At 42.5% G+C, this 13,852-nt stretch overlaps 1 protein-coding gene across 2 annotated transcripts in view; it reads right to left on the bottom strand.

Moving 5' to 3' along the window:
* Window positions 1–13,852, bottom strand: part of sema6cb (semaphorin 6Cb) — an 88,946-nt gene that overhangs the window by 34,735 nt on the left and 40,359 nt on the right. For both annotated transcript variants that reach the window (XM_058052965.2, XM_058052970.2), the window contains exon 2: window positions 1,867–1,972. The gene's annotated coding sequence lies outside the window, so the exon portion shown is untranslated. The remainder of the gene's footprint in view (window positions 1–1,866; window positions 1,973–13,852) is intronic.

Raw genomic sequence — 13,852 nt, 5'->3', positions numbered from 1 at the left:
CTGCCGCACACTTCATACACCCTCAATCCTAGAGTGGACACTTTTAGAGCACAGCTCTGACATGATTTACCAACTTTGCTAGTATATTATATTCATTCTTTCATTTTCTATTGCTTATCCGCTTACACCCTGGACTGGTCACCAGCCAATCACAGGGCACATATAAACAAACAACCATTCACACTCACATTCATACCTATGGACAATTTGGAGTGGCCAATTAACCTGGCATGTTTTTGGAATGTGGGAGGAAACCGGAGTACCCGGAGAAAACCCACGCATGCACGGGGAGAACATGCAAACTCCACACAGAGATGGCCAAGGATGGAATTGAACCCTGGTCTCCTAACTGTGAGGTCTGCGCGCCAACCACTCGTGCCGCCCTATAGATAAACAACCACACGCTAACATTCATACCTATGGACAATTTGGAGTCGCCAATTAACCTAGCATGTTTTTGGAATGTGGGAGGAAATCGGAGTACCCGGAGAACATGTAAACTCCACACAAAGGGTGGAATTGAACGAGGGTCTCCTAGTTTGTCAACTTGGTTCAGTATATTTTTTTATCAAAATGTGAGTCATTCCAAAATGTTGAGTTGCTGCTGGATGTTCACAGTATTGGAGCGATACTGTAAGCTGTCCGCTTACAACAATGCACTTTCCTCGATGGCCACAGCGGGCGGCTATTGTACTTGCTTCGTTCATTGTAGTCTAATCCTTCGTCTTTTGAAAAAAAAAAAAAAAAAATACAGTATCACTTTGACACTGTGATACTTGGCAACACCAAGTTTTAGCATAACTACTATTTCGATGAAAAACAATCAAAAACTATGGACTGGTCACCAGCCAATTACAAGGCACATATATACAAACAATCATCATTCTAGATTTTCCAAACAGTCATGCAGACCGACTGAATTTGACACGTATGCCATAGAGCTCTATTTTGGTCACATTCTCCCAAGCCTTGTCTGAGTCATTCAGGTGTTGATTGTCAAACTTCAGACTAGCCTGTACATGTGTCTTCTTGAGCAAGGAGGTCTTGACAGCACGGCAGGATCTCAATCTATTAAGGGAAAGTGTGTTACTAATGATTTTCTTGTTGACTGTGGTTCCAACTCCCTTGACATCAAGGAACAGCTACTCCCTTGTTATTCCAGGCTGATCCCTCACCTTTCTCACAATCATTCATTTGATTATATACCATTTATGAATTATTGTGCAAATTGTGTTCCAGTCTTCTGCAGGTCTAAATCTTGTCCCTGAGGCGCTATGACAACTCTTTGGTCTTGACCATAGTGGTGGGGAAGTGTGAGTGGAGGACATTGGGTGACAGATGTCTTTTGTCCACATAATGAGTTGTGATTAGGAGTACTTTTTAAAGAGTTTCACTGGTTAGTGTCAGAATGCTTGCAGGTTGGTAGGGGATTGAATATACATTTTTATGTTATTTTGTACATTCTGTCTCTCTCTAGTGTGGGGAACTTTAAAATTAAAACTTGTCTTCTTGTCTTCCACTTGACTGAATGTAAAAAAGTTACCTCTGGGCCTCAGACAAAGGCAGTAGATCTTGTTAAAGAGGAATAAAATTGTTCTTTATGTGCATGGACTCTACCGCCAAGTCTAAATATGGAACTCGGATTGTATGGATTCGTAACGTTTCTTGAAATGCTTGTTTTGACTCTCCATCAAATGTAAAAAAAGTGAGGATTTGTTTTACTTGTTGATGAGCTGCCAGCTCGCAAATTGATTATCGATCTGTGTCGAGCAGCCAGCATCACTGCAGGCTGAGCTCATTGATCCATTGATTGATGTTCAATACAGCCCAAACACTGCTGGCTCAAGAAGATGAAAGTTAACTCACTCTGTCGGGTCCAAACAGATCTCCCAAAAAGACCTCAGCTGGCGATCACTGGTGAGGGTGGAGCTTTGATGAAGGGGCAGAGCAATGTGTTCCCTCTTCAAACTTTCTGTGAAAGAAACAACAAAGACATTAGGACACATGACGCAGGAAGTGACATGTCCTCAGGGGCTTGTGGCATTGGGGGCCTCTTTCTGTCCCCCATGGAGACATTGTGGGGTGGGGGTCACTCAGCTGTCACAACACCAAACCAGTGAGATGAGATTTGGCCCTTGTCCACACGGGAATACTATTTTTTCTTTTTTTGTGGGATGAAAAGAAATGGTGTCCATACAGTGCTGGATCAGTAAATAGTCACATCCACACGGGAAAGGATTCCATACAAACTGCTTGTACGGCTTGTCTAAATTTATGATGAAGTGGAATTATTCTGCAAGTCATTTTGGCATTTCAGACTGCTTTTCGGCAGCAGTACACAACTGTTCACGTGCAGTGATGTCATCATTTTCAGAAAGTAGCAGTTTGCTTATCCAGACGGCAACTACAAGTCAGCGTTATGAGATTTTCCCACTCTGGAAGCTATTAAAAAAAAAGTGTCAGGGCACCTACAATACTGCTGCCGTGTGGATGAAAAAACTTCACCTTTCAACCTTAAAACCTCCCGTCTGAACAGGCCCTTAAAATAAACATGACCAAAGTGTGTACTTTAAAAAAAAAAGGCTTCTTGGTTATTTGTCAGGTCTGAACCGGCGTCTCCACGCTTTGTGTTCACACTGCACACACACCAGATGTCCGCCATCTTTTTGGCTACAGTACGCGCCATGTCACACGCCCACGCTCGCGATGACGAGTGGGCACTTCTTCCCTAACTTGTTTTTACCAGCAACAGAAGGCGGCAGAGAAGGCCGAGTACAGCATCGTCGTCAAAGGTTGAGAAACGATTTTTCATTACGTGTCTTACTTATTAACCTTGGATTCCATTATTAATTAGCACAAAAACAAATTTTCCGATAAGAAATCACCTGAATCCAATTAATCTATTCCCAAAACCTACACAGACAGTATGAACAACAAATACATTTTATAAAGAATAATTATAGTTTTAGAATACAAAATAATTATAAAATGACAAAGTAAATGGCAAAATGACTAGTTTTTTGTGTGTTACTGTCACAAAAAAGCCAGACAGTGTACAAAACCAGAGGAATAAACAAATCATACAAAAACCAAGGTTTGATTGTTTCTGATTATGTGATGCATGCAATTGGAATCTGATGCATGTTCCATTACCATTACCATAATGTACATTTTTTTTCAATTTAGGGTATGCTCACACCACTTAATACCAAAAGCATGGCTTATGTATATACTGTAGCAAATGTGAGCGCACCAATCCGTGTCAAGCACATCACAACAACAGAATGACTGTAATGCAATTGCTCCTCCCGATGTTTAATGATAACGGACATAATTTATAGGTGAAATGAAATACAGGAACACAAAATACTTCAAAAGTCAACCCCTTAGCATGCTCTCGGAACTGAGACACATTGGTGTACCTCGTAAATGTGTCACTTGATTCATGCAATCGCTCCTCTTGCAAGTAATTAATGATGGCCACCTTGTACAAAACTGTAATACAGCAGAATAAGAGTGGTAATGGGGCAAGGAAAGTGTCGTAACGTGAATGATCAGTGTTTCTGCAGGCCAGAGGGGGCCGGGGGATGGGGGGATGGAGCCCTAGTACGTCATGGTACGAGTGGTCTCATGTCAGGATGCCCTGTCAGCATCAGCTGAGAAGCTTCCAGCACTACCTCTTGGAGGTCTGAATGGATAGTATGAGTAAGTATGTGCATGTCCAACATTGGAGGTGTTAACCCCCGCCCCCTTACCTCAACACCCCCCAACCCTCCCCCACACACGTTAATAAGTCTTCTTTCATTCTAGCTACAACACCCACAATACTTTCCCATCCACAGTCCCACTGGTGGATATTTCCCATGAGGCCTTGCAGTGCTCAATGATGGATGGACCCTGACCGCCTGCTTTGTGGGGGGTGTGGTGGGGGCGGCTGGCTCCAGGAATTGAGGTATTAATAATGCAGGGTCCGAGCCTGTCATAGGCTCTATTAGTACGGAGGAGGCAGGAGGTCCATGGCTGATTGATTACTAATTAGATTAATTAGGAGTTGTTAGACGAGGGAGGACACCGAGTCTGAAGGGGCAGTGTGGTGGTGGTGGTGGTGGGGGGGTGGGGGGGTGGAGTGGAGGAGTCCACACAGGTTGTTTAAAGACACATTTTCCATCTAAAATGATTCATAATTTCATCTGACTATTTTTTGGTTGATTTGCTAAATTTGAGGACTTCAACACACTTCTATTTAATGATTGAATCTTTCATGGGCAACAGGAACTCTAGTGGGATCTTTTTTTGCATTCAAAGGAGAATAGTGCTGTGCTTCAATTGTTGCACTTGCGTACTTGCACTTACTGTAAGTACATTCACACTAAGAATAGCCATCTTGGCTCCATAGCAGGAAGTAACTGAAGTGGTTACAATTCACCATGTGAATATTGTCGGTAATAGGTGTCTACAGGTAATAGACACTGTAAATATGTACACGCTTAAGAAATAAGTACACAGTATACACAGTTTACTTCTTGTAGTGTACTGATGGAAGTATTCCCGTTCAGACACAGCCTGCTTTGAAATTATTCCTCTCAGTGTTAATTTTGACAGGATGTGGTCAATGAGATACTTTTCAACTTGGAAACTTTATTACTCTGTCATAAAAATAATTCTATGTAGCAGACATGACTCAGTTTGGCCTTCTGCTCCTTTTGGGACAATTTTTCATAAGAATGAGAATCAATTAGAGGCCATTAGTGTTGCGCACAGTGATGAATGTGATGCATTTGTGTTGGAGGACGGAATAAATGAAAAATCTATGAAGAACAAAGTGGACCTCTATTGCAAATGACAAATCACATGTGCAACATTTATTCCCGCACAGTCCCAAAAACATTCCTGCTTGCTCGCTGCTCCGCTCATTAGGTCCAAATTGACAACAAGTGGCGAGGCGGGCGTGCATGTAAGCTCGCTCGGCGCTTCCAAACGCCCACACTCAACATAAATAGACTCGCACTCGGAACAGGAAGCTGCACTCTTTGTTTGTGATCCTGAAAGCGCACCAGAACGTTCTCTACGTGCAAACTGGGTCAGACCACACGGATGATGATGATGATGATGATGATGGTGATGATAAAAAAACACCTCAGATATGAATATTTCATCACACACATGACTACACCCAGCAGGACTCTTCATAAGAAACACAACACAGCATTCACATTGATGATGGCATTTAACAATATATTTATTGTCTATCATACTCAGTGGCTATGTGGCTATATGTGGCGCCACGCTAAATGGGGCACTTTTGAGTTGGCATTATCTGTATTTAAACACTGTTTGTGCATGTTTAAATGATGTAATAGACAACAGAGGCCAGGCACTGCTTTGGCGCACCTGCACTCCTTCACCTTCACTATAGGCGCCCCTTCAGTCAAGCACTTTGAGCACAAGGTTTTTCATTTGAATTGTGTTATATCATGATTATATTATTAATTATGTTATTAATGTATGTAAAATAATGAAGGTGATGTGCCGGTTGGGGCACCTCTGCATACCCCTCAGTAGTAGTAGTAGTTCATGTCATTGGTATGTTCGGCACAGTTCAAGTTGTTGAGTACTGTGAGGAAGAGGAGGCAGGATGAAGACAAGTCACCTTTGACCTTCACATTCACAAACTTTCATCTTTACCTCTTTGACTCTCAGTGCTCTGCAGTGACCTTGAATCGTCCTTCTCCCAGATACACAGCCCCCCCCTCCCCACATCTGCCAGCCGTCGACAGCTGGACCACTGGCTGCGTCATGACCTCTGACCTCTGTGCAAACATCCCAAGCAAGTACACGCTTGCAATTTTCCTCCCTGCAGCCCGCAGAACGTTCCAGCATGGCAGCTTCCAAAATAAATACAATTAGTTTGGCCTTTGTGTCACACGTGAGGTCCAATCAGCACACGCACGTGGACACACACACACACACACACACAGGTTACTCGAACAACACCACTTTGGCCCAGAATGTAATAGCTGAACATAAATCACATGAAGAACCAACAGCGCCAACCTGTCTTTATTAAAACTGTATTTTGTGTGTGTGAGACAAATATACTCTCACTGGCTACTTTAATAGGTACAGTACATTTGGAGGGTGGAAGCGCACATGATGCTGCTTTATAGGCTCAGAACAGGTCTCCAACTTTGGCTTTGCAGTGTCTAAATCATGTACAGCTATTTGTATTGCGCCACGGTTATCGTGGTTTTTGGTTAATGTCAAAAATATACACCCACATTTTGCCGTGGTTTGTGTATACTTTTCCAGTTAGCATACAATATGGCACGCGTCTTGCCCTGGTGTTAATATACTTTGTGAGACCAACTGTGTTCCTAAAGTATTTTTGTAACATAACGTCCTTGTTAGCATTCTATTAGCTTACAAATACACAGTCATGTCTCTATGTCATCTGCAGCTGAGTCTGTAGTTCTATCTACAATTATAATTTGACATGAGTACAAATTCTAAAAGCATGTAAACATGTGGGCTGCACGGTGGTCGAGTGGTTAGCGCACAGACCTCACAGTGAGGAGACCTGGGTTTGCATGTTCTCCCCGTGCATGCGTGGGTTTTCTCCGGGTACACCGGTTTCCTCCCACATTCCAAAAACATGCTAGGTTAATTGGTGACTCCAAATTGTCCATAGGTATGAATGTGAGTGTGAATGATTGTTTGTCTATATGTGTCCTGTGATTGGATGGGGACCAGTCCAGGGTGTACTCCGCCTCTCGCCTGAAGACAGCTGGGATAGGCCCCAGCATGCCCACGACCCTCGTGAGGATAAGCGGTAGAAAATGAATGAATGAATGAATGTAAACATGTTTACAGTTTTATATGCATAAAACAATTTAAATCTACATAAATTTAATGATGAATGAAAAGGATAAATAAGCATTCAAGGTTACTTGATGACACTGATACTACCTTCGTGTTTTGCTATGAGTTATTTCTTGAATTCAATAGTGTTTCTCACCTTTTTTTTTTTTAAATCAAAATGCTGGCACTTGCAACTTGCTATGGCTCCATTCTGGACAATTTAGCAGCAGAAAAATCAAAGACTTGTGTGAGAAACACTACTTAAATGTTTATTTATCCTTGTCATTCATCATGTATTTACATGCATTTTACATTATTTTATGCAAGTAAAACTGTAACATTTTTGGCATTCTGAAACACATCAGTTGGATTTACATTATTTCTTATGGGAAAAATTGATTCAGTTAGTATTCATTTTGGTTCTGGAACGAATGAATGATGCTAACCAAGGTTCCACTGTATCTTGTTTGTTGAATAAAATAATGCATACCTTTTCTATTCCAAAGTATCATTAAATGACTTCTGCTCTAATCTACTAATAAAATAAAATAAAATAAACTTGAGCTTCTCTGCGGGAAAGAAGGATGCGTTGAGGGGGGTGCCGCCTCCTCCATATAATGTTCGGGGAAGCATTGCAGATAACATGCCTCAATAAGGTTACCCAATATACGTTAATATACAATATACAGGCGCACATGGCAAGCCGTCCTTACGTCACCATTGTGATTTTTACAGTCAAGCCTGACATGATGTCTGGCCTCATGTTTCATTTCCTTTTGCATCCTGACAAATCAAAGCCAGTAAGTGAAGGTGTGCCACCGCTGGCTTTCGCACACCCCGCCAGGCGTGTGACATGCACACGGTGGGCGCTGGAGAGCGAGGACACGCAGGTAATCCTGGATTACAGCATCAACGTGTCATTTCCTGTTCAACCTAGCCCCACCAGCAACCCGCCATGGCGCCGTGCATCAGCATAGACCGCCAGATAATGAGCTCCTGTTGCCGTGTCAACACCAGCCCCGCCCCCCCACCATGGTTTCTGACAGCTACATGCATAAGACGCCGTATGTAAGGTTCCCGCAGCGCTCATTGGGAAGACATGTTGTCTTTCCATGAAGAAAAGGAGACAAGTTGATGCACAACAACGTCACACTGAAGTTCTGTGCCAGAACATTTGAGTGCAGGGGTGTCAAACTCAATTGCACAGGGGGCCAAAACTCAAAGCCAACTTTTTTTTTTTTTACATTGGAGTGTGTGTCCATTCAAATGTGTGCCTTCATGCCTGCTTGAAATTTGTACTTTCTGATAGTCGGCGGATATACGACTATGGTTGTTTTGCCGTCGTTGTTCGTTTCAATAAAGTGATTGTCAATCAACCACCACTTTGTCATTCTCTCTACAGTTACACTATTTTATTCATTCATTCATTCTACCGCTTTTTCCTCACAAGGATCGCAGGGGTGCTGGAGCCTATCCCAGCTGTCTTGGGGCGAGAGGCGGGGTACACCCTGGACTGGTCGCCAGCCAATCACAGGGCACATATAGACAAACAACCATTCACACTCACATTCATACCTATGCACAATTTGGAGTCACCAATTAACCTAGCATGTTTTTGGAATGTGGGAGGAAACCGGAGTACCCGGAGAAAACCCACACATGCACGGGGAGAACATGCAAACTCCACACAGAGATGGCCGAGGGTGGAATTGAACCCTGGTCTCCTAGCTGTGAGGTCTGCGCGCTAACCACTCGACCGCTGTGCCGCCCACAGTATTTTATATCAACGCAAAAACATCACAATCTATGAGATGTGTAACCCGAAAGAGTTTACAACTATGGAATGGGCAGATTAAGCATTTCCCAGCATGCTTTGCTGTAGTTAAACTTATCACTTTTGACTGTCTTATGCCTTTTAAGGTGTTATTTTGTACAAACTGTGTGTAGTAGATAAAGTGCTGCTGGCTTTAGTCATACACAGTTACATTATTTTGACTTTTGGTCTGAATCTGGCAACCTTTTTCAGAATGGTTGTGAATTTGTTGCTATACACAATATTTATTTCAAATCAAAATGCCAGAGTAGTTTATACTGGACAAATCGCTTACTTACTCAGATCGCTCTAAGCACTTTGATTGATAAGGTCGGTGAGGCGGGCCAACTCAATGCTATTTTCCAAATAGTTCAGCAGAAATTACAGCGTGGGCCGGATTTATCCCTGGGGCTTGAGTTTGACACATTTCACCTCCTCAACCTGGACAACACCTGAAAACAACACCAACCAAGCTTGTAAAGAGTAATCAAATCAAATAAATGAACAATAATAGTCAAAGTTAAGTAGCAATAAACCTCGAGCAAGAGAAATTCCTACTCCATCATGTGATACCAACAGCTGACCACCAACCAACCCGACTTGATGTCAACACACCATCTCACCATTTGACGCTCAACATACGCAGGTCCACACACACACACACACACAACCTTTTAATTAAGATCCTTCCCCTTTCCTAAAAGATCCCAAGGTATGGTTGCCATGGTGATGTGCTAAACTAAGAAAAAGATAAATAACTTACTTATATCTTCTCCTCTTTCACCTTCACACCAACGTTTAAAATGACAGTCAGGCTACATTCCTGACGTCCAAACGTCTCTGTGTTGTCGCACTTCCTGTACTGCTGCATTCTCTTCTACACACAAACACACAAACACACACACACACACACATACAGCCTTGTGATGTTTGTCTCGTCACAGTTTTAGTTGAGTGTCAGTTTTCCTATAAGAAGGTCAGGATGTGTCATTGATGCTGTAAACACAAACACACAGGTGAATAAAAGTCAATGACATGATGAATGGTCATGGCGATGGTGATATATGCTAGCTAGGTTAACAGCCCATTAGCCCACGCATGTATAGACTGTATGCAGGTCACATACTGTAACCTGCTGTTAGGCACACAAACGCACACACTGACACACGCTGACTGTGAAATAATGCCGGGAGAGATGTAATAAAACATGAATGTGTGGCCCAGTTGTTGTTTACTGTCCTCATCAGTGAAGAGAAAAGACAACATAATAAAAAGAAAAAAAAAATGTGCATGTTTTTATTTCAACTACTTTATGAATACAAAGACAACAACACAGAAGAGAGGCTCAGACATGACTCTTTCATTATGAATTCAATCTTTTGGTAATAGCAGCATGAAAACAATAATTCAAAATTGAAATTCAACATAGTTTTTTTTGTAGTTTTGTATAATTAAGCTGCCAATCCCCCATGATGCTTCAGGGCTGCTGTACATCCATTAAAACGCCAACTAAATTACTGGAGTTACCTCGTTGAATTTCTTTTTATTTCTACCATTTGAAATGCAAACAGCTGACCTTGACGGCTACTAGAGCACTTCTTCCTGCTCAGAGGTGAAGGTAGAAAATGAAAAAAGGTTAAGTTTGAAACTGAGCCAATTGAGACACAGCTTGCTTGCTTATGGGGACATCATAAAAATCGGACAAACTTTCCTGATGCTCAATGAATAAAATGTGTTTGAGGAGCTGAGATAAAGACTGAGAGCATCATTGCACCATAAACACATATGCCCTCTGCCTGCAGGATTGGAAAGTTGACCGACATTGGAGTAAAGCAGTGAGGGTCAGGCACGACGATGAGCAGTGCTTGACCCCCTTTAGTCCCGCCTTCGGTCCTGCCTCAGCCCGCTAATGACTTTCCAAGTTTGGGAGCGCCATTTGTCAGCTTGACCGATGTGTGCGGCATTAGCTTCAAACTGTTTCTGTCATCCATCTCAACGGCGACGCCGGCCCGATATCAATGGAACTAAATGAAAAAGCACTCGCAGGTCCATTCCTTTTCATTTGCCGCTTAATGTCATGACATGGTCCAATTCCTGGAACAGCTAACACACACACAATGCTTGCGGCTAATCAACACAACTCAGCTCCTTCGGTTTTGTGGAAAAAAGACAATGTTGCAATGAGAGCAGGTCAGAATGTTGGCTAACTCCTGGAGGGGGAGATGGAGGCGTGAGGAGCATGCAGGGAGGTTGGTGGTGGGAAGGTCCAAAGCCCCGCAGGCTGAGGATCAGCATCGGGCCAGCAGAGGACAACCCAGCCCTCTCCACCTTTCACCGTCTTTTTGTTTGTTAACCTCGAACATGTTTTTTACTGGAAGGCTAGCGGCGCTGAAATATATTGCGGCTGTAAACACAACACGAACGCTTCCTTGAGGAGAAAGAGTTGCAAGATGCGAGGAGTGGGGGTGTCAACATCCATAACCAGCTCAGTGTTATGTACAACCAAGCATAATTTATGAAATAAATGAAGAATAAAATAGCCAATGCTCACATTATGACATCTGACAATAGTTAAAGGTTTTAAGATGCCCCTTCCATTACAGAAAACAATAAGGACCACTGAATTGCAGTAACATATTACCTGACAAAGCTGGTGAACACAACTATGGTGTGTTCAAGGACAGCTGAACACAGTGCAAAGTTGCTACAAAAACGCATTCAAACAGTGGTACATGTATGCTGAATATTTTACCTGAATCATCGCTAGGGGTGCTCCGATCAATCGGCCACCAATCAGTATCAGCTCCGCCCCCACTGCAGCATCCACACCAATCATGTCTGCCATGTGTGGGACTTCCTGTGTTTTTGAGAGTGATACAAGTTTTGCACCCGACAAAACATACCGCAAATATGTGTCACTGCGGTGGCGCTTTAAAAAGCTTTAGATTGGTGAGGCATTTGGGGGCAAGCACGTGGCAGGGTGCAGTGAGTTTGAGGCTCGCTATGTGATCATCCGTCGGGCAGCGGCTAAAGCCCCCATCCCAACCCACTGTACGTTCCAGTGTGGCCAAAGTACTTCCTTAGTACGGGGTTGGGACCATGCAGACACTTTTAGTGCAGGGGGAACTTTTGTTGTGTGCGGGCTGCGTCGGGCTACGGATGAGATGTGACGCACGTGTCCTCTAAAACCACTTCTGACTCCGTGAGCACGGCCTTGGTGGTAGGTGGCATGTCAGTCTCGGCAGTTCCCCAGTTCAGCTGTCCACCGCTCGCATGGACTGTGACGAGTTGAGCGTGCCGTGCTTGAAAGGCACAGCGTACACACTGATTTCAGCAGTGTTTCCAAATTGACGGATGGCTGGCGGCATTTTGTCTCCTCTCCGGGATGCCGAGGGCCCAGCAGAGGCTGGCAAACCTGCTTTTCACTCAGGTTTTCAGTTAATAATGCGAGAAGACTAGAAATAAATGCATTGTGAAATACAAAAGGTGAGTTGTGGATACCAGCATTTTGTTCATGATATGGTAAAACAAGCATATTGGCTATGTTTGGCTTGAAATAAGCTATGAAAATAAAATGAGTAGCTCTTGGCCATTTTCATTTTGTAGCTCTCACACAAACAAAACCTTGATGACCCCCAACATATACAGTAGCTAGTAGTACATTTAAACATTTACACTTCACCTATGTGAAGGCTAATTGTATCGGCCAATTTCACTCATGGGTGATGGCAATCGATATTGGCAGCATGAAACCCTGAACGGAACATCCCCAACTATCACATATGTGTTTTCTGTGGAAAAACAACTTACTTTTGGAGAAATAAATAAATATCAAAACAAAATTTTAGCTGAATGTGTGGGGATTTACTCTCTACCTATCCACTATTGCCTGGCATAAAACATTTACTCCCTTCGACAGGAAGCATGTGTGCATTTGTGTGCATTTGTGTGGCTCATGGATTGTTAAACCAATGGACTGTTGTGTTTATTGAGGATTGCATTGTGTTTCGGAAACACAAACAGTAGATCTTTATCAGCACCCGTACGAGAGTAAGAGAGTAAGACTTCGACATAAAAAAGTGTGGAAGTCAAACGTCTGCTGCTCCAGATGTCTTATTCTCTTCTCTCGCGCAACATGAAAGTTGTGATGGATTAAAGTGTCTTCAGGAGGATCCCCTGACGCTAACAATTCATCATCTCACTGCATTCATCTTCATCTCGTGCAGGTCAAAGTTCAAACCATGTACTTGCCTCCACAAAAGGAATGTCCCAGGGCTACTAGTCCATACCGCTATGTTTCCATCTCTTTGTGTTTCTCCAAACTTCTGTTAGTCATGTTCAATGCAACAAGAAAAAGGCCCAAATCTTGTTTGTCACACAACACTAACGCTATTTTATCGTTTTACATAAATGCTGTGATCATGCAAGAACAAGTACATTGTTGAATACATCTTGCCGTATTTTGTTTATTTCCTGGGTGCATTGATTTCATTGTGTGTGACCCATTTTGTGTCTTCATGCTGCACCTTTTGTGAGTACCTGGCCCCTCCCCCTCGCATGTGTGCACCCATAGTTTACTTCCAAATGTGAAAATTTTAAATAGTTCATGCTGTTATATTCATTCATTCATTTTCTACCGCTTCTCCTCACTTGGGTCGCGGGGGTGCTGGAGCCTATCCCAGCTGTCTTCAGGCAAGAGGCGGGGTACACCCTGGACTGGTTGGCAGCCAATCAGAGTTGGCTATATATATATGGCTAAAATTGTTAGTTATTCTTGAAATGTATCTTTTAACAAAAAGCTTTTTTTTCTCACTTTTTTTTTGTTGAGAACTGATATTCTGATGAAACTTGCTGATTACTAAAGAATGGAAAAAGGAATAAAACATTTTTTCTGATGAAAGACGAGAGTCTAACCCTTCTTTTGGTGTATACCATGTCTATTGTCATTTATATTTCTTTCAATAAAATACAGTAAAAAATGATATATTTCATATATAATTGCAAATGATAATTAATCATGATTAATTAATTTTAAAACCATGATTAATCTGCTTAAAAATTTTGTGATTCACACTGACTCCAAAAATTTCATATCAGTCGATACAACAATATTCCAGTTATTAATATTGAAACCGACAGTACTTCTTGGAATTGAATTTATCGCAGCTGAGTTTGGAACCA

This window comes from Doryrhamphus excisus, linkage group LG5 (genome assembly GCF_037039965.1).
Source record: "Doryrhamphus excisus strain RoL-2023G ecotype Guam linkage group LG5, RoL_Dexc_Guam_v1.1, whole genome shotgun sequence".
Lineage (NCBI taxonomy): Eukaryota > Metazoa > Chordata > Actinopteri > Syngnathiformes > Syngnathidae > Doryrhamphus > Doryrhamphus excisus.
Note: the sequence above shows the minus strand (reverse complement) of the source record. Positions and strands in the feature narration are given on the sequence as shown.